Source organism: Lutra lutra, chromosome 3, assembly GCF_902655055.1.
Source record: "Lutra lutra chromosome 3, mLutLut1.2, whole genome shotgun sequence".
NCBI classification, from domain to species: Eukaryota; Metazoa; Chordata; class Mammalia; order Carnivora; family Mustelidae; genus Lutra; species Lutra lutra.
In genome coordinates this window covers 156,908,932-156,931,193 of record NC_062280.1, presented here as the reverse complement: position 1 = coordinate 156,931,193, position 22,262 = coordinate 156,908,932, and the positions used below count along the sequence as shown (strand labels likewise).

Below are 22,262 nucleotides of genomic sequence, written 5' to 3'. Positions count from 1 at the left end.
TTTTTGTTTTGTGGTTACCATGAGGCTCACATATAATAGCCCATACATGTAACAGATATTTTAAGTTGATAGCCACTTAAGTTTGAATGCATTAAAAAAAAAACTACATTATTAGTCCCTCTCCCCATGTTTTATGTTTTTGATGTCATATTTTATGTATTTTTATTTTGTGTCTCCTTTGACTGATTATTATAGTTATTTTTACACTTTTTTGTCTTTTAACCTTCACACTAGCTTTACAAGTGATTAATCTACTACCTTCACTGTATATTTACCTTTATCAGTAAATTTTATACTTTCATTTTTTTTGTTATTAATCAATGCCCATCTTTTCAGCTTAACGTAGTCCCTTTAACATTTTTTGTAAGCAAAGTTTAGTGGTGATGAACTCCTTTAGCTTTTGCTTATCTAGAAAGCTATTTATCCTTCAATTCTGAATGATAACCTTACCAGGTAGAGTATTCTTGGTTGGTAATTTTTTCTTTCAGTACTTTGAATATACTGTGCCACTCCCTTCTAGACTGCAAAGATTCTGATGAAAAATCTACTGATAGTCTTATGGAAGTTCTCCTGTACATAAGAAATTGGTTTTTTTCTTACTGCCTTTTTTTTTTTTTTGAAGATTTACTTATTTATTTTAGAGAAAGAATGCAAGTGGGGGAGGGGCAAAAGAAAGAGGAGACTCCCCACTGAGCATGCAGCCCAATGCAGGGCTCTATCCCAGGATTCATGAGATCATGACCTGAGTTGAAATCACGAGTCAGATACTTAACCTACCAAGCCACCCAGGCACCCCTATTTTTTTTTTCCATCTTACTGCTTTTAAAATTCTCTCTTACACGTAGCTTTTGACACTTTAATTGCAAATTTGTCTTGGAGTGAATCTTTTTGGGTTTATCTTATTTGGAACTCTCTGTGCTTCCTGGATCTGGATGTCTGTTTTCTTCCCCGGCTTAGAGAAATTTTTAACCATTATTTCTTCAAATACATTTTCTGTCTCTTTCTCTCTCTTTTCTCCTTCTATGACTCCATAATGTGAATGTTCTTTCCCTTGATGTCCTTTAAACTCTTTACTTTTTAAAAAAGATATTTTCTTTTGTTTTGCTTCTCTGCTGGAGTGAATTCTACCACCCTATCTTCTAGATTGTTGATCATTTCTTCTGCTTCATCCAGTCTGCTGTTGAACCTCTTTAGTTTGTTTTTCAGTTCAATGATTATATTCTTCAGCTGTGTGACTTGTTTGGGGCTTTCTTATATTTTGTATCTCTGTTGAAGTTCTCAATATATTCAATCATTCTTTCTCAAGTTAGGTGAACATCTTTATGACCAATACTTTGAACTCTTTTTCAGGTACATTATTTATTTCCACTTAATTGAGGTTTCTTTCTGAATTTTAATCTTATTCTTTCATTTGGAATATATTCCTCTGCTTTTTCATTTTGTTTGAATCTCTTTGTTTTGTTTCTACATACTAGGCAAAAGAGTTAACTCTCCCAGTCTTAGGAGTGGCCTCATATAGAAGATGAATATTATTGTTCAACCTTGCCCTAGTTCTTGGTTGTCTCTTGAACCTTTGTGGTTGTTAAGCAGCCTGATTTACTTTTGTAAGTCCCAGTTGATGAGATTGTGTGAAGACTTGTCAGTGTTGCAAAGGGAAGGATCTAGTTTCAGGCTGATTATAAGCTAGACCCCTGAGCTGCAGCTTTGAAAGTATGCAAATATATCTAGTCCTGTAGGACTGCAGTCACAAATCCTGCTGGCCTCTAGACTGGATAATCTCATGTTCCCTGGGAGAAAGTTGCAAAAATCAGGGCTTCAGACAAGTGTACAAGCTTCTTTATAGAAAGTACTAACAAGCTGTAGCAAGGCCAAGGGAGAGTGCAAAGATGGCAACTCTCAGCCTACATTCCCTGAGAGCACCTCTGTTGCCTGTAGATGTGTGGCAAACCTGAAGACTGCCCCTCAAGCTGAAGCTCCAGGACAATTAAATAGAGCTTTTTAATAGAAAGACTGCGAGTGTTCCTCAGTCTGCTTTCTGTGTAGTGAGTGACCTGAGGATGGTAGCCTACCCAGAATTATTACTATTATTGTTATAGTCCCATGGGATCCAGAAACACAACCCCCCTGGCTGGCCAGAACCTAGTGATTAAGGAGTGTCTCCTGTGTGGACTGCACAAGCCTGATGAATTTTGTAGGAACCATAGGAGAGCACAGGGCCAGAGTGTACTTAGCCACTTTAGTGGGGCCTCAGGAGAGCACAGGGCTGAGGAGAGTATCAAAGTAGTGGGATAGCACAAAAGTAGCACCTGTCTCTATCCCAGCAGGCTCTTGCCTTTCCAGTAGATGCTTTAAGATTAGCAAATAAGTCCCCTTCACTTACAGTAGGCACTTTTCAAACTGCTGTTTTTGCATTGGTCCCTGGTGCAAGTCAGTCTGCGTAGAAGCTCTCCAAACGAAGTAATATCTCAATTCTCTACAGCCCTTTGGGTCTCCTGGATGTGAGCACCATAGATTTTCAGACCCAGATGTGTTGGGGGCTCATCTACCCATTGCAGATGTGCCTAATGGCACAAACCTCTTGGTCCCCAGGAAGAAGCTCCAGAATTGTGAGATCCCTCCTGACTGTGGGTCACCACACTGGAGATGGGGTATTGGTGACTGTGTCTAAGCCACTCTTACCTGTCTCAATCTGGCACTGAAACTATTGTTATGAAGGAGCTGTTCAACTAGCTTTTAGGTCTTTTTCAGAGGAAGTTGTTCTATAGGTAGCTGTAGATTTAGTGTGTCCATAGGAGGAGAGGAATTTAAGATCTTCCTATGCTGTCATCTTGGACTGTCTCCCAACATTTCATTTTTGTCATATATTATTTATCATTTCATTATACATGTACATATATAGATATTATTTTTCTCTGTTATAATGAAATACAAAGCTTCAAAGTTTATTTTCCATTATGAGAAATGTTTAAGAAAAATTAGTTATACTTGCTTTAGGTAACATTTTCATTTCTTTTCAAATGCATTTCAAATAAAACAGTAGGGCTACATCAGTTGAAAACCATATAGACATAACAAAGTGTTATTTTTTTCCTTTGTACTCATAGCTTTAAAATTTAAAATCAATTATTATGTGGGCAATAGGAGCCTGAGGATACCAACTGAGTCAACACAGTTTTATTGATACAGGCTTGTCTTTACAACTGAAACATACTTTAGTGGTATGTCAATCATACCCTAACTGCAAAGCCTTTTATTATTTTTCTCTAGATTATTACTTTCTTCTCAGTTTAAATGGGTTGGAAAATTGAAATGCTATTTTACATTTTCTGCTTCCAAGAAAAAAAAATAAGTAATCTAAAATGAGGCAACCAGCAACATATCAACTTTGTCAATCACTATTGACATAATACTCAAGTCTATCTGTATGCTAATATCGATTTATTTCTGGAAATGTATTTTTCAAATATAAGTCAACCAAGAACATGGAGGATTAATATGATTCCAGTGAACAAATATGGATAACTTTTAGCAACAGAGTGTCAGTGATTATATTTTGGTATAATTCAGATAAAAAGCAAAATCACTAAAATCATCTCAGAATTTGTCTACATTCATATTGAGTTTTAGAGCTATTTTTGGAGTCCAAAGTAGTAGCTACCACAAGAAATATTCTGGTGCACACTAATAGATTATTAAAACATCTATCTTCATCATAAAGGAGTTTTTAAATAAATATATTACAGGTGTTTTATAAGTGAAATAGTATTCATCAATGTTGTTTGTACACTTATTTGAAAAAGGGGGATAAACATCTCTAGAGTTTCATTTGTTATTTTTCTCTAGTAACTAATTTTATAGTGGAAGAAAAAAATTACTTATGATTGTTATATGTAACCTTTAATCAGATTATTTTGATCTAAGGTGTCAGGTAAAGTACCAGTTAAACATGAGACATGAAAGTTACCAAATCATCAATTATTATAAAAATGCAGAAATGGAAAAGATAAAGCTAATTTTGCCCTCAGTAAAATACAGTAAAACTAACATGAAAATATTTGGAAATCTAATATATTTATTCATAATATAACCAGTTTTGTTCCTCAAACACATTGAAGGCATTTTTTAACTTGTTTAAAGATGTTAAATGTTACTTTCACATTTTCTCAGATGAAAAGAAAATAGTTTGTAGAGTAAGCACACTGTTCTCAAGAGCTGTTAAAAACAATCAAATATATAATCTGTATGATTTTATTTTAAAATTATTAATTTTTTAAAAGGTGGAATGAAAATATAATAATAATTATGGCTATAGCATCAAACACTGAGCAGAAGCTGTCAAAATTATATATGTTAAGAAAAAGATTAGTGAATGTTGGTGGGAAGGCAAACTTGTGTACCCACAGTGTGAAAAATTATGGAGGTTCCTTAAAAGTTAAACACTAGAACTACTCTATGATCCAGTAATTTCACTAGTGGGTATTTACCCCCAAAATACAAAAACACTAATTCAACGAGATAAATGCACCCTTATGTTTATAGCAGCATTATTTACAATAGCCAAATTATGGAAGAAGCCCAAGTGTCCAATGATAGATGAATGGATAAAGAAGATGTGGTATATACCCACAATGGAATACTATTCAGTCATAAAAGGAATGAAATCTTGCCATTTGGAATAACATGGATGGAGCTAGAGAGTACAATGGTAAGTGAAATAAGTCAGAGAAAGACAAATACCATATAATTTCACTCATACATGGAATTTAAGAAACAAAACAAGGGAAAAAAAGAAAGAAAGAAAGAAAGTGAGAGAGAGAGAGAAAGAAACCAAGCAACAGATTCTTAACTGTAGAGAACAAAGTGATGGTTACCAGAGGGGAGGTGGTGGGGGATGGGTAAAATAGGTGATGGAGATTAAGGAGTGCACTTGTTGTGATGAGCACTGGGTATTATATGTAAGTGTTGAAACACTATATTGTATACCTGAAACTAATGTAATTCTGTATGTTAACTATACTGGAATTAAAAGAAAATAATGAAATTTTTAAAAATCTTATATATATATATATATATATATATATATAGAGAGAGAGAGAGAGAGAGAGAGAGAGAGTTTGGTTTGTTTCCTCAATGGCATGTTATTATATGGTAGACACCTTAGAAATAAATAACATGGACCACTGATATAAATATGACTATCTCTCTGGAAGTTTATTGTGTTTCCTTGAACATAAAGTAAAAACAAATGAAAATTCATTAACAAAAAGTGAGGGTTACATAGCCCCACCTTTTACTGCAAAAATGAAAATAATCAATACCATCATCATCATCATCATTGGGAAAACCTCACTTTAATCAAAGAAATCAACACATGTAATCATCTAACTGATGTATACATGTAAGTGCCTGTAAGGTCTAATGAGATTAAGAAGGAGTTATTCAATTAACAGAGCCAAGATGCTAAAGGAAAGGAAAATCAAGCAAGACTTGAGAATATCAAAAAAGAAAGCTCTATGTTTGTCACGAATGAATTCCAAGTTCCTCAGGGGGATGCTTGAAACCACAGATAGTACTGAGCTCTCCATACACCATGTTTTCTCCCATACATACACCCATGATAAAGTTAGTCTATAAAGGACACAGTGAGATATTAGCAACAATAACTAATAATAAAACAGAACAATTATACTATAATAAAAGTTATATGAATGTGGTTCTCTTTCAAAATGTTCTATTGTAGTGTATTCCCCCTTCTTCTGGTAATGATGTGAGATGATAAAATGGCTGGGTGATGACAAGAAGGGAGGGGAATGATGTAGGCACTGTGATGTAGCATTAGGCTGCTTGTGACCTTTTGATGATACATCTACTTCTGGAGTGTAGTTGACTGGAGGTAACTGGAACTGTGGAAAGCACAACCACACATAAGGAGAAGCTACTGTATTACTGTGTTCAAATTCCAAATTGCTGAGGTATTCTCTGCTTTCGTAATTTTGAAATACATACAATATGATGTAACAAAATTGATGAAATCTATGGGGTGTCTGGGTGGCTCTGTGGGTTAAGCTTCTGCCTTCTGCTCAGGTCATGACCTCAGGGTCCTGGGATCAAGCCCTGTATCAGGCTCCCTGCTCAGCAGGGAGTCTGCTTTACCCTCTGCCTCTGCTCCTCCTTCTGCTCATGCTCTCTCTTGTTCTTTCTCCCAAAAAAATAAATAAAATCTTTAAAAAAATAATTAAATCTACAAGTGTAATACTACAGAATAAGTCACACCAAAATTCAGTAGCTTGAGACTACAATAACTTACTTTTCTTCATGTGCCCACTGGTCCACCTAGGCTCGGCTGGATCTAGCTCTAAGTACATGTTAGGTTCATTTTTGTGCCACTAATCCCTTATTCTCTTTTAACCAATAGCTTAACCAGTGTATGTTCTTCCAATAATAATGGCAAAAGCACAAGAAGGACAAGAATTCTCATGATGACTCTTAAGGTCCAGACTCAGAACTAAGCCAAATATTAGCAGGCTGGGGAAATATACTTTATCTCTACTGTAATGAAGTTCAATGTGACATGGCAAAAGGTGTAAATACGGAAAGGAATGAAGAATTTGGAGGAATAATGCAATCTGTAATAGAAATGATAAATGTGATTTCTGGTAGAAAATATTTAATTGTAAAAATTATGTCACATACAAAAATACTGATGTCTAAAATACAGGTGGATGTGATAAAATGATTTGCACTCTAAAAACAATTCTCGAGTTTCAGAAAAAGTACACAACATGGTAAGGAAGAACAAATAAAGATTAAGATGTTAAGTTTAAATCACTAAAATATACAAACCCTCTACCTTAATGCATTTCTCAGAATCACCATCTTTTCCTTCTATTCATGTTTTATTACTTGGCATTTATTACATGGCCCCAACCTAAACACAAGGGTTACAAGAGAAGCAAATATGCATTTCTTTAATTACCTAATCACAAAGATGTTGTAGGAAATGGTCTTCTAAATATTAATGTTTAAATATTTATTGAATGCATGAATGGGAAAATAAATAAAATATCACAATCAAAATTGACTAAAGCTTAATGAAAAATTAACCTCGAGGTTATGTGGGAAACAGTGAGAAAAGCACATGTTTTCTTAATCATCAATAGAAGAAAGGAAGTCATAGCTTTTAGGAACAATATACCAACTGCTTGAATTTATCACCAGACCCCTTGTTGGCTCAATATTTAAAATATAGGTTAGAATATTACAAAAGAAAGTTACCTTTGGTGGCAAACTGAGTACACTACAAAAATAACCTCCAGATAAGCTGGTTTTAAATAAATAAATACAAATAAAAAAAATAGTATACTTAATAATAAAATACATTAAAGAAATACTAAAAGTATTAAATCAATCCTTTTTATAAAGTTTCTTAATTTGTCTTTCAGGACACTATAGAAATGCTTTTAAGAAGTATCCTGACAGGGGCGCCTGGGTAGCTCAGTGGGTTAAGCCTCTGTCTTCAGCTCAGGTCATGGTCCCAGGGTCCTGGGATTGAGCCCCGCGTCCGGCTCTCTGCTCTGCAGGGAGCCTGCCTCCACCTCTCTCTCTCTCTGCCTGCCTCTCTGCCTACTTGTGGTCTCTGTCTGTCAAATAAATAAATAAAATCTTTAAAAAAAAAAAAAAAGAAGTACCCTGACATATATTTAAACATACACACATACATCTGTGTATGAACAAACCTGGTAGACATTTTCTAGTAATACAGTATAATGAATGCACTACTTGAATAACAAACTGAATCCAGCAATATATAAAAAAGATAATCCATCACACCACATTAATTGTTGTTAGCCCCATAATGTAAAATTACTATAATATTTGAAAATAAATCAATGCAGGGACACCTGGGTGGCTCAGCTGGTTAAGTGTCTGACTCTTGGTTTCCACTCAGGTCATGATCTCAGGGTCATGAGATCAGCCCAGCACTGGGCTCTGCAATCAGCATGGAGTCTGTCTGGGATTCTTTTCTTCTTTATCTCCTTCCCCCCACTTGGAGGTATGCATGTGCCTGCTCACACTCTCTCTCAAATAAATAAGTAAATAAAATCTTTTAAAAAATGCATCAGTGCAATTCTCCATACTAATAGAATAACAAAGAAAATCCACATGATCATATTAACATTCAAATAAAGTATTTTTTTTTAAGATTTTATTTATTTATTTGACAGAGAGAGATCACAAGTAGACGGAGAGGCAGGCAGAGAGAGAGAGAGAGAGGGAAGCAGGCTCCCTGCTGAGCAGAGAGCCCGATGCGGGACTCGATCCCAGGACCCTGAGATCATGACCTGAGCCAAAGGCAGCGGCTTAAACCACTGAGCCACCCAGGCGCCCTCAAATAAAATATTTTATCAAAATTCTATGTCCAGTCATGGAAATGCTCAGCCAGCTAGGAGTAGAGGAGAATTTTGAAATCCAATAAAGCACATCAATGAAAAACCCCACAATTTATATCAATCTTAGTTATGAACAATGTTGAAAGACTGAATGTCTTCTTTCTAAGAACAGAAAATGGGGGAAAAAAATACCCATTCTCATCTTTCCTATACAACATAATGCTGAAAGTCCTGTCCAGGGAATTAAACATGGGAAAACATACACACACACACACACACACACACACACACACACACACACACAGGCCTCATTTGGAAAGAAAGAAGCAAAACACTGATGACATGATTGTGAATATGGAGAAAATCTTAAAGAATCTATAGAAAGACTACCAGAATTAAGTAAATTTAATAAGGCCATATGATAAAAATATAAAAATCAAATATATTTTTATATAATATGAATAGGTAGAATTTGAAATTTTAAAATAACATTAACATAGCATTAAAATATAATTAGGGATAAAGTTAACAAATACATACAAGACATCTATACTAAAAACTGCAAAACAGAGGCACCTCAGTCAGTCAGTTAAGCGACCACCTTCAGCTCAGGTCCTGATCTTAGAGGCCTGGGATTAAGCCTTGCATTGGGTTCCCTGCTCAACCTAGAGTCAGCTTCTCCCTCTTCCTCTAATCCCCGCTGTGCTCTCTCTCTCTCTCCTCTTAAATAAATAAAAATCTCTCTTTTTTTTAACTAAGTTCAATCAGCCCACATATAGTACATTTTTAGTTTTTTTGATGTAGTGTCAATTATTCATTAGTTGCATATAACACCCAGTGCCCATCACATCACATACCCTTAATACCCATTACCTGGTTACCCCATGCCCCCATCCCCCTCCCTTTAAACCAAAGACTATAGTAAGAGATGTAGAGGACATTTATCCATACTTAAAGGGTCTATCCAACAAGAAGATCTAACAATTGTAAATAAATAAAAACCTTAAAAAACAAAGAAAACTCTAAAAAGTAAAAAAATAAAAACTGCCAAACATTGCTGAGAAATGTTAATGAAGACCTAATTTACTATAGATGCATAACATGTTTATGGTCTCACAACTCAATACTGTTAAGATGTTATTCTCTTCAAAAGGATCTCTAGATTTAGAGAAATGACAAAATTCAAGCAGGACTTTTTCTGAGGAGATTAGCAAGTTGATTCTATAACTTATATCAAAAGGGAAAGGACATGGAAGAGCCAAAACAATTTTGAAAGGATAACAAATTTGGAGAATTTACATTACCATGATACTTACAAGCTATACTAATAAAAAATCTGGTATTTCTGTGTGGAAGGACAGATTAGTAGAAGAGTGTATACAGAACTAGATTCTGGTATGTATGAAAGTATGCCTGATGGAGTTTCTACAGAGGTCCCAGAAAATTTTAATGAAGGAAAGAATATTGTTTTTAATAAATTGTGCTAGAAAAAAGAATTGAGTCCTCTAATAGAGAAAGAGGACCCTCAGACTTTATACCACACCACACACAAACATTCACTCAAAAGAATCCTAGATCTATGTAAATCTAAAACTATTAATGTTGAATAAGAAACAGGAAATCACTTTCACAACCTTGGTATAGTCAAAGATATCCTGCACATGAAAATACAAAAACTAACCATAAAAAAAAAGATGATAAATAGGACTTCTAAATTTGAAACTCCAATCCTTGAAATTTCACTATTTAGAAAATAGTAAGGAAGGTACCAACTTTGAAAAACTATTCCTAATGTCTATACCCAAACCTGACACTAAACTTGTAACTAGAATTGATAAAATGATAAATTCTTGCTATTCAGTAGAAAACGTCACACTACCCTTGCCCCATACACACACAATTGGGAAATAAACTGACATTTTACAAAATATGATGGTTATTTGATGCATGCAAATACGATATTTCATGTAACCCTTGTGTACTGTTGGTGGGAATATAAACTGGTATAGCCACTGTCAAAATAGTATGGAGGGTCCTCAAAAAATTAAAAATAGAAAACACTATATGTAATCCAGTATTTCCACTACGGTATTGACCCAAAGAAAATGAAAAAACTAATTTAAAAAGATTTATCTACCTTTATAGCAGCATCATTTACAAGAGCCAAGATGTAGAAACAACCCAAGAGTCCATCCATAGATGAACAGATAAAGAGATGGTATATATACATACACACACAATGGAATAATACTTGGCTATAAAAATAAACGAGATCGTGCCATTTGTAACAACATGGATGGACCTAGCAGGTAAAATGCTAAGTGAAATAAGTCAGTCAGAAGATGACAAACACCATATAGTTTTACTCATATGTGGAATCTAAGAAACAAAAGAAATGAACAAAGAAACAAAGCGACAAAAAAAAAAAAATGACTCTTAATTCAGAGAACCTGATGGGTGCCAGAAGGGAGGTGGTGGGGTGGGGATGAGTGAAATACATAAAGTAGATTAAGAGGTATGAACTTCCGGTTATAAAATAAATAAGTCACAGAGGGGTGCCTGGGTGGCTCAGTGGGTTAAAGCCTCTGCCTTCAGCTCAGGTCATGATCGCAGGGTCTTGAGATGGAGCCCCGCATCAGGCTCTCTGCTCAGCAGGGAGTCTGCTTCCTCTTCTCTCTCTGCCTGCCTCTCTGCCTACTTGTGATCTCTGTCTGTTAAATAAATAAATAAAATCTTAAAAAAATAAAATAAATAAGTCACAGAGATGAAAAGGACAGCATAGGAAATAGAGTAAGATTGCAATCAAGTTGTTCAGTGATAGATGGTGACAGCACTTGTGGTGAGCACTGAGGAACATACAGAATTGTTGAATTATTATGTTAAGCACTTGAAACTAGTATAACACTGTATGTACATCAATTTAAAAAAGGAAAATATGATTTTCAACATTTCTCCATTCTTTGAACCAGAAGATGTAGGACTATTCTATACCTGTCCTATCAGTGTACATGGCATGTACTGGAAGTAAGTATCTTCTTTGTTTAGTTTCTGATCCAAAAATGGAAAACATTTTTGGCCCAGGAGTTGCATTTAATGGTTTATACCTGGAAGCCTCATCCATACTTGATGTAGATGTAAATAATTTCAATGATAAGATTATGGGCTTGAACTGATGAGATTTAGTTTTAAGTGATATGATTTGGGACTTGCCCCAATGCAATGAGACTGGTAAAGAACTGGGGAAAGAGTATCTGCTTTTGGGAGGAAGGTGAATCACTGAGGGCCAGAGGATGGATGGTAGGCAGAATTCTTTTTTTTTTTTTTTAAAGATTTTATTTATTTATTTGACAGAGAGAGATCATAATTAGGCAGAGAGACAGGCAGAGAGAGAGAGGAGGAAGCAGGCTGCTTGCCAAGCAGAGAGCCCGATGTGGGGCTCGATCCCAGGATCCTGAGATCATGACCTGAGCCGAAGGCAGCGGCTTAACCCGCTGAGCCACCCAGGTGCCCCATAAACAGATGAGCCCTTAAATAGGACTGGCCCTTCGTGATGATATAAGAAGATATGATGTGAGAGAGATTCAATTGCTGGATTTGTAGGCTGAAGGGGCATACATGACAAGGATTTGAGAACATCCTATAGGAGCTCGGAGCAAACTCTAGCCAACAGAAACAAAACAGTGTTCTTAATATTACAATGACAAGGAACTGAATTTTGCCATTATTTGCCTTATATAGGCTTGGGGAAACAACCCAAGTTCCAGACAGGAAAATGGCAGTCGACACACTTATTTCAGCCTTATGAGACATTGGGGAGAGAAAGCCAAGCCCAACCTGGCCTTCTGAACTACAGAACTGTGAGATAGTATGTGTTCTTTTATGCCCCTAAGTTTGTCATCATCTGATACATAGCAATAGAAAGCTAACCTTGCATAAAAAGCATGATATGGTACATGCCAAATACTCACTTTCATTTTGTGCACTGTATTATTTTCCTTCACTCCCTTAGATAAAGATGATAGGACCGTATTTGTACACTTGACCAATGAGGAACTTACTTGTGGCCAGTGATATGCTATAACTATTGTCTGAGACAATCATGTCCCTATGTGAAAAATTTGGAATATTGACTTTCAAGGTGTGCAATTCATTAGTAACAGAGATATAATTCAAAACACATATAAAGATAATATACTAATAGGATCATTATTACTAAGAGTTGTCATACTATAATGAAAAGCAGAAAATGTTTCACCATGTGCAATAAAAGCTGAAATTTAGGAAATCATTCCATTGAGAGAAGAATGATATGCAGAGAAACTAATACCATTTGGCCCCAAAGGGAGGGACAGAGAATTTTCATAGCCTGGTGTCCCTGTTTCACTTCCTATAAAGTATTATTGTATAGGAGGGTCTTTTGTTTTCCCGTAATAAGGACGCTTGAAATGATTCACATTTTAGTGACCCTGAGTGAGACTCTGTTCCCTGGAACTCAACCAAGTTTTAGCAAGACATTAAAGTAAGCTAGGAATAGGGCAAATATAGATATGTATATTATGTTTTGTCTAGAGAATAGTAAACCCCTTCCACTCTGGGATTTAATGTTGGGCTGAATTGAGACTTTTCCACCTGGAGCAGTCTAAATTTTTACAACATGTATTATCATAAATATACAATAATTTGACAATATTTGGCAGGAATCTTTGGAATAATTTTATGCAATAGTTTTATGCAAGGTTCGTGTATTATACATGCAGGGAGTAAACTATAGAAAGTAAGTATAATGCTGCTGCACATAGACCTTTTTGCCTTAGCAAGCACAGGCTATAAAATGTTGCCTTCCTAAGGGTCTATATGCAGAATAAGTTGAAAAAAAAAAACTGGCTAGGAGAAAGATTAGAAGCTATATATCCAAGGAGAAGTAGCAATGACATGATCATGTAGCCTCAAATATTGTATAAAACACAAGCATTCATTTCTATGATTTTCCAACTATAAGTTTTATGAGAACTTGTCAAATCATGATTGCTTACATCAAATCACTCTGATAACTCATTATACCTTATAATATTGTCTCCTTTTATGAGCTAGCATAAGTGACTCCATATTCGTGCTTGGTACTCAGATAATGTAGAGAACATGGCCTCTTTGGGCCTTTTATTCTAGAGTACCTGCAGAAGAGACTATGTTCACCAATATTTAAGTGTTTTCCTTCTTCCCTTGGATGCAGTTAGACCACACTTGGTCAATGCCCTCACTGTGAGCCTTGGCCACCTCAGTGAGTTCTAGCCAATATAATGCAGGCCCAAGCAATAGGTGCCTGACCCACTCCATACAAATCTTTTTTTTTTTCTTTTTCCTGTAGTATTCTCTCTTCTCCATCAGCAGTATAAAAAAGAAAGAAATCCCAGGTCATAGAAAATACTGATCCACAAGACTGAGGAAGGATTGCTCCTTGAGTTACTGGTTTGGAAGATGCCTGTTGAACACTCCTTAAATTGCTATGACAGCAGGAATAAATTTATATTGTGTTAAGTCACGTTGATTTTGGTGTTGTATGTTACAAGTATTCTTCCCTAATGCAAAATTCTATTTTTAAGTAGATGCATTAGCACAAAAATACATTTAAAAAATGAACTTGGATTAGTGGTAAAGTGACAGGAAGCATAGCAACAAAGATCGAAGGTGGCAAGAATAAAGAGTTGTGATTTGCTGTGGAAAAATATTTGCTAACCTGTTACCTTCAATTACCAGAAGGGAGGCCCATGTGCAACGCATCTGATGCCCTAGGCAAAGAGGTAAGAAGGAGTCAGCATGAGAGTATGATAGTATATGCTAGGTCTTATTAACTACTTATGTAGGTTTCTATGCGAAGGAGATGAGCAAAGAAAAAAAAAATAATAAGCCGTTTTCAAGCAGAAATTTAGAAATAGAAAAAAATTTTAGAGATAGAGAAAATCTAGAAATATGGGTCCTTGTAGTATTAAATGTCCTTCTAGAATCCAAATGAAATGACTGACAAAGCCTTTGAGTGACAAAAGCCCACTAGAAACTCATCTTTGAAACAAAGTTCAGATTAAGGATGTGTCTGCCCTTCCTAATCCTGATGGCATGGAGATAGCCATTATAAAATTAGGAGGGAGGCATGGAAGTGAGAAAGCATTAAATTATCAAGACTGACAATAATATTTAGGAATATATTTTATTGTGATTACTGGAACTTGGAAGTGACTGAAAGCAAGTACTAAAGGAGTTCATGAAATCACTATCTTAAAAAAAAAAGACTTTTTGATTAAAAACAGTTTTGAGTCTTCCTTTTAGACCAACAGGAAGCACTTTATAGTTATAATTCAGAGAAACAGATTTTATGGAGAAAAGTGGAACTTTTATGAATGATAAGAGAAAACTTTATCTGGTGGATCAACAGTAATAACATAAAAATGCAATCATTATTTATGCATTTTGTGTGAACTTGCATATGTATTATTACTTTGCAACAAACAGATTAATCACATACAGAGCATGTGCTTGCCTGTGCACACACACAAACATGTACACACATATGCACATGCACACACAATATGCATTTTGGCATTCTGTCAGGCATATATTTATTGTTATATATATATTTAATAACTATGATTATATATGCTAATATACACATGAACATAAATGTTATGTCCACATATTAATATAAATGTATAAAGTATATGTGTATTAACCGTATATGTGTACCTATATGTAACATATGAATATATACGTAACCTTATAAAAAGTATATGCCTGTTGTTAGTGTCTGAAAGTTTGTGTCTCCAAAGGTTCATAGGTTGGAATCATAAGGCCCAATGTGATGGTGTTAGAAGATGCGTCCTTTGGGAGATGATTAGGTCACAAAGGGGGAGCCCTTATGAATAGGATTAGTGCTATTAGAAAAGACATCTCAAAAGAGCTTAGTCCCATCCACCATGTAAGGACAGAGTGAAATGGAGGTGGTTAGGAGCCAGGAAGATGGCCCTCACTGGACCAGGCTGGCACCCTGATCTTGCACTTTCATCTGCAGAACTGAGAAATACATTTCCATTGTTTATAAGCTTTCCAATCTGTGGTATTTGTTAAAGCAGCCCAGAAGGAGTAAGACAACCTATTAAAGTATAATTATTCTCTCTCTTTCTCTCTCTCTCTCTCACACACACACACATTTTTGTTCAACTCTCAGATATAATGGTCAGCCTCTTTTCCCATTCTTTTTTTAAAGATTCTATTTATTTATTTATTTGAGAGGGGGGAGATTGAGATAGAGCATGAACAGGGGCAGGGGCAGAGGGAGAAGCAGACTACCCACTGAGCGGGAAGCCTGATACAAGGCTAGATCCTAGAACCTTGGGATCATGACCTGAGTCAAAGGCAGACGCTTAACCAATTGGGCCACCCAGTCACCCCCAGCCTCTTTTCTAAACATGGTTGCAACTGGAAGCTTTAAAAAGTTAAGAAGTAGGAGATGGTCAGTTCTAGGTTCTGATAACTTAGAATAGGCAAGTCTACTTTTTGTCTTAGAAAAATGACTACAGATGCTGCTGATGATAGGAAAAGTTCCAAAGTTAGAGTTTGCCCTGGCGTGCTGATTATAGGGCTGGCAGAATTTTGTAAATTCTGCTACAATAAAACCCCTACCCATTACATATCAATTTCAAAATTAATCAAAGCAGAGAAGGGACAGATCTCATTTCACTATGCTCCACTAGAATGACATTAGATCAAAGTCTGCAGGTCCAATTCTTCAGTTGGAAACTGAAGAATTCAATCTCCACTCAATTTCACACCCTGAGAAATGAAATCTAAGAGTGCCAAAAGAAGGAGTGTCCTCATTACCTGCAAATATTTAAATACTGGGTCTGGTTAAATCTCTCTTTTCTCAAAAATAAGTAAAATGAAATAAAAAAGCATGCTCTTATGGAAGAATCCTACATCACAAGAGGATACTCAGAAAGTCACAATTCAAAAAAAAAATTCTCTACTAAACAGAATGAAATTTTAAGGAGTATTTACACTCTTATTCTTAATACTATCAGCCTATGTGGACTTCCTGAGTTAGGATTAGGATGCCACATGTATCAAACAGGCTGCAACTGACTGACTTGAAAATAAAGTTATGAGAATTTGGGAAAAATTATCTGCACAGATCCAAAGTAATGTAATACAATTAATATCTGAAATAATGACAAAGGTTACATTGTAAAACTTGTAATCACTGCTAAAAAGGACAAACTTCTTCCAAAAGTAAAGGACACATAAAATTGTTTTAAAAATGAAAGGAAATGGAGAAAAGAATGACACTTTGAAGATAAAGTATGTAGATAATGTTTTATTTTAAAAAGAAATCGATGACCACCATTATATGAACTACTAAGAAAATAATACAGAACAGTAAAACTGAACATCATTGTGGCATCTGCCATTTATAAGGCATCTGAATTTTTAAGGTAACATTTTAGAGTTTTCTTGAGATTTTATAAGATCTAAATGGATTTTATTAGATCCAAATGTATATTTAATAGAATATGTATTATATATTATGTAAGATCTAAATGGATTATATTCTAATGGACAATTTTTGCATGTAAGCATCTTAATTGTGTTAATTCAATACAAAAAATGGTTTCAAGCTACTCTAAGAGGAGAAAAATGTTCCTATGATGCATTCTTTTTTCCTTCCCCCTGAAGACTTCTTTTGGACAATCCTCTTTTGGAATTTCAAGGAAAAGGATTAACCCTGTCTTGTAATTGAATACTCTGGGTACATATTTATCTTGTTTATTAGATAAATAGGACTTATAAAGGCCACAGACCATGAATAAACAAATTCTACTCAGAGCTTAACACTGAATCTTGCTTTTAATAAATGATAATTCATAAATAACAGAAAATAAAATCTTTGAATTTTTTGTGAATTATGTTTCAGTGGATTCACTGAGAGGGTCACTGAGAGCCTTCAGCACCTGTGTGGACTGATCACATCGAGGTTTGAGCAAATGTAATAGTTAGAATTAGCTTTCACTCATTAACCAATCTACATAGAGTCACAGAATTGTACACCATAACTAATACCCTTGGACTTTCTCCATTAATTACAGTAAGAAAGAAATGTTGTTTTGTTGAAATTGTATTTCACTGACATACAAAATTGGAGATTCTGGGATTTGTACATTTATTTGTTCACAAATTTCTTTGGCTTTGTATATTTAGTTGGGATATGTGAGTGGAGATAAGTCTCTTGGAAAATTATTTCTTTTGGAAGTTATTGCCAGGTTTTGAGCAGTCCCTTTAAAAGTGCTGTCAGAACAAATACATCAGGTCACACAGCAGGTGGTTTATCTCTGTGAAAGCCTGAGCATTAAAATAGAGAAGGCTGCAGACTAGTAATTAGGTATTGATTGGTTTATCTAACACATTCTGCACATTTCTAAACAAATGCAACATCCTTTCTGATTCCTTTCTTCTAAACCTTGAAATCTGTCAGTGCATTCATTGCCAAGATTACAAAATATGAAGTGCAGTTTTTACAACTGATTCACTGATCTCACTTGAACCCAATCAATAATCTTCACAAAATGATTCCATTCTTAGAAAAATGTCACAAAGATCCACACAAGCCCATCTATACCTCCAATAAGCACTTCTACTTTATATCATCAGAAATATGTATTTTAAACATTACCAAAGACTTACACCCACAGCCTTTTCTTTTAGAAACATTGAATATCACAATGTCCTACCGAGTTAACAGAGATGTGTGCCATCACAGAGCCAATTACTAAGGGTCACACCATTAACCAGGGCACCAAGGTGAGACTATAAATGAAAAAGTAAAGTTTGAAGAATAAGTGCATAACTAACAAATACAAATGTGAAAAAAAGGGATTATAACAACAAAAAGATAAATATTGTAGTTAAAAACATTAAAAACCAAGATTCACATAGATTTTCAAGATCATCATAGCATTTAGTGTTACAGAATTTAAGTTCTTATTTTGCTCAACAACAATCACAGTCTTAAAGGATCAGGACTAAAATATTAAGGAAACACAAAGAATCTGACTTTTTAAAATAATTAGTGTTTTTTTCTGAGAGTAGGAAAATAGAAACAGATAGTGGAATCAAGAAAAACAAAACAAAAAATGTAGATTTACACCGTGATATCTTCTACACTAATACCACTAAAGGCTCCATCTTTTACTGATAAAAGCTTGCAAATACTATCAAAAATAACACGGGGCACCTGGGTGGCTTAGCGGGTTAAGCTTCTGCCTTTGGCTCAGGTCATGGTCTCAGGGTCCCGGGATCGAGCCCCGCATTGGGCTCTCTGCTCAGCAGGGAGCCTGCTTCCCCCTCTCTCTCTGCCTGCCTCTCTTCCTGCTTGTGATCTCTCTTTGTCAAATAAATAAATAAAATCTTAAAAAAAATAACACAGTGGACTTAGTTTAGATATAGAGATAAAAGAAAACAGGTGGCTCTCACAAATTTAAAAAATGAAATAAAACTATAGTGAACCTTACACATTCTCATTTCATATCTCATTTGCTCCTTCGAGACAGGAGCTGGAGGACAGGACTGGAGGAGATAATACTGAGTGAAATAAGTCAAGCAGGGGGAGTCAATTACCATATGGTTTCGCTTACTTATGAAGCATAAGGAATAATACGGAAAACATTGAGAGATGGAGAAAGAAGTGAATTGGGGGAAATCGAAGCGGGTGACAAACCATGAGACGCTGTGGATTCTGAGAAACAAACTGAGGATTTTGGAGGGGAGGTGGATGGTGGATGGTGTGAGCCTGGTGGTGGAGATTATGGAGGGCACGTATTGCATGGAGCACTGGGTGAGGTGCATAAACAATGAATTTTGGAACACACACACACATACACACACACACACACACACACACACACATTAAATTTTAAAAAATGGTGGAAAGTCTGGTTCTAAAGTACATTTACTTGGGCTGGGGGGTGCCTGGGTGGCTCAGTTGGTTAAGCATCAGGCTCTTGATTTTGTCTCAGGGTCATGATGTCAGGGTCCTGAGATCAGATTGCATATTCAACAGGGTTCAACAGGGAGTCTGCTTGGGATTTTCTCTCTCCCTCTCCTTCTACCTCTTCCCCCTTCTCAAGTAAAAAAATAAATCTTTAAAAAAAATAAAGTATGTTTACTTGGGTTCAATTTGTATTTTGTCACACCCCCTAGATGACTCAGACAAGGCATATAGCTTCTTTTTATTTAGAGTGGGTATTGGTGTTTTGGGTTTTTTAGTATTATTATATATTTTTATTATTTATTTCTTTTCAGTGTAACAGAATTCATTGTTTATTCACCACACCCAGTGCTACATGCAATACGTGCCCTCCCTAATACCCACCACCTGGCTCCCCCAACCTCCCAACCCCTTCAAAACCCTCAGATTGTTTTTCAGAGTCCATAGTCTCTCATGATTCATCTTCCCCTCTGATTTCCCTCAACTCTCTTCTCCTCTCCATCTCCCCATGTCCTCCATGTTATTTGTTATTTGCTACAAAAGTTGGGTATTCATCCTTTCTGATGGAGGCATAATACTTCATAATATATATGGATCATATCTTCTTTATCCATTCATCTGTTGAAGGGCATCTTGGTTCTTTCCACAGTTTTGTGAATGTGGCCATTGCTGCTATGAACATTGGGGTACATATGGCCCTTCTTTTCACTCTATCTGTATCTTTGGGGTAAATACCTAGTAGTGCAATTGCAGGGTAATAGGGAAGCTCTATTTTTAATTTCTTAAGGAATCTCCACACTGTTTTCCAAAGTGGCTGTATCAACTTGCATGCCCACCAACAGTGCAAGAGGATTCCCCTTTCTCCACATCCTCTCCAACACTTGCTGTTCACTGTCTTGTTGATTTTGGCCATTCTAACTGGTATAAGGTGGTATCTCAATGTGGTTTTGATTTGAATCTCACTGATAGCTAATGATGATGAACATTGTTTCATGTGTCTGCTACCATTTGTATGTCTTCTTTGGAGAAGTGTCTGTTTATATCTTCTGCTCATTTTTTGACATGATTATCAATTTTTGTGTGTGTGTGTGTGTGTGTGTTGAGTTTGAGGAGTTTTTTCTTTTTAAAGATTTTATTTATTTATTTGACAGACAGAGATCACAAGTAGGCAGAGAGAAAGGGGGAAGCAGGCTCCCTGCTGAGCAGAGAGCCCGATGTGGGGCTCGATCCCAGGACCCTGAGACCATGACCTGAGCCAAAGGCAGAGGCTTAACCCACTGAGCCGCCCAGGAGCCCCGAGGAGTTCTTTATAGATCCTGGATATCAGCCCTTTGTCTGTAGTGTCATTAGCGAATATCTTCTCCCATTGCATAGGTTGTCTTTGTTTTGTTGACTGTTTCCTTTGCTGAGCCAAAACTTTTGATCTTGATGAAGTCCCAAAAGTTCATTTTTGCTTTTGTTTCCTTTGCTTTTGGGGACACGTCTTGAAAGAAGTTGCTGCGGCCAATGTTGAAGAGGTTACTGCCTATGTTCTGCTCTAGGATTTTGACAGATTCCTGCCTCACATTGAGGTCTTTTATCCATTTTGAGTTTATCTTTGTGTATGGTGTATGAGAATGGTCGAGTTTCATTCTTCTACACATAGTGTCCAATTTTCCCAGCACCATTTATTGAGGAGACCACCTTTTTTCCATTGTATATTTTTTCCTTCTTTGTTGAAGATTATTTGACTATAGAGTTGAGGGTCTATATCAGGGATCTCTATTTTGTCCCACTGGTTTATGTGTCTGTTTTTGTGCCAGTACCATGTTGTCTTGGTCATCACAGATTCGTAGTAAAGTTTGAAATCAGGCAATGTGATGCGCCCAGTTTTGTTTTTCTTTTTCAACAGTTCCTTACAAATTCAGGGTCTCTTCTGGTTCCACACAAATTTTAGGATTGTTTGCACTAGCTCTTTGAAAAATACTGGTGGAATTTTGACTGGGATGGCACTGAAAGTATAGATTACTCTAGGCTATATAGACATTTTAACAATGTTTGTTTATTCTTCCAATCCATGAGCCTGGAATGCTCTTCCATCTTTTTACGTCTTCTTCAATTTCTTTCATGAGTCTTCTGTAGTTCCTCAAGTATAGACCCTTTACCTCTTTTCCACCATTATTCTTGAGGATCTCTACTACTAAGGAGCAAATCAATCTAATAAATAAAAATGTTTAGAATTTAATCCATATTTATATAGAAGTCATCTGTTTTTCGTTACCCATTTTCCTCCATGGCTCCAAAGAGGAGAGCCAAAACAATTGAAAATATGTTGTATTCTACATGCGTATATACAATTCTTTCTTCACATACAAAAACTAAATTTATGATGAAACTTACATTGGTCTCCCATGGAGATGGCATGTGTGTTTGTGTTGAGATATACATCATATGAGGGGCCCAGACATGTTGTCTGTTTAGCACTTATGAAACTATTATATGTCAAATATAAATGTGTTTTTCAATCATCTTATTGCCTTATCTGTATGTTTTACAAATTGGTTTTATATCATCCTTCCAATTGGAATGTATACATTTTAGAACAAAACCCAGAAATAAACTGTTAAGATGTTTCTAATGTGATACAAATGTAGAAAATTACTTCTGTTCACTGGCTTCATCCAACATGTTCCAATGCTTTATTGTTTACTTGTATTTTGAGAAAGTCATAACCCGATGGAAGTAGGATATAAATATGTAGAAGGTTGCCAAGGTAGTCATACATTTTAATATAAGAGAGGGGCACCTGGGTGGCTTAGTGGGTTAAGCCTCTGCCTTTGGCTCAGGTCATGATATCAGGGTCC

At 35.8% G+C, this 22,262-nt stretch overlaps 1 long non-coding RNA gene across 1 annotated transcript in view; it reads right to left on the bottom strand.

The window, feature by feature from the left end:
- Positions 1-5,755: 5,755 nt before the first annotated feature.
- LOC125095242 (uncharacterized) overlaps positions 5,756-22,262 on the bottom strand; it is a 195,058-nt gene continuing 178,551 nt past the window's right edge. Inside the window, exon 4 of the long non-coding RNA XR_007125825.1 lies at positions 5,756-5,903. This is a non-coding gene — a long non-coding RNA (uncharacterized LOC125095242). The remainder of the gene's footprint in view (positions 5,904-22,262) is intronic.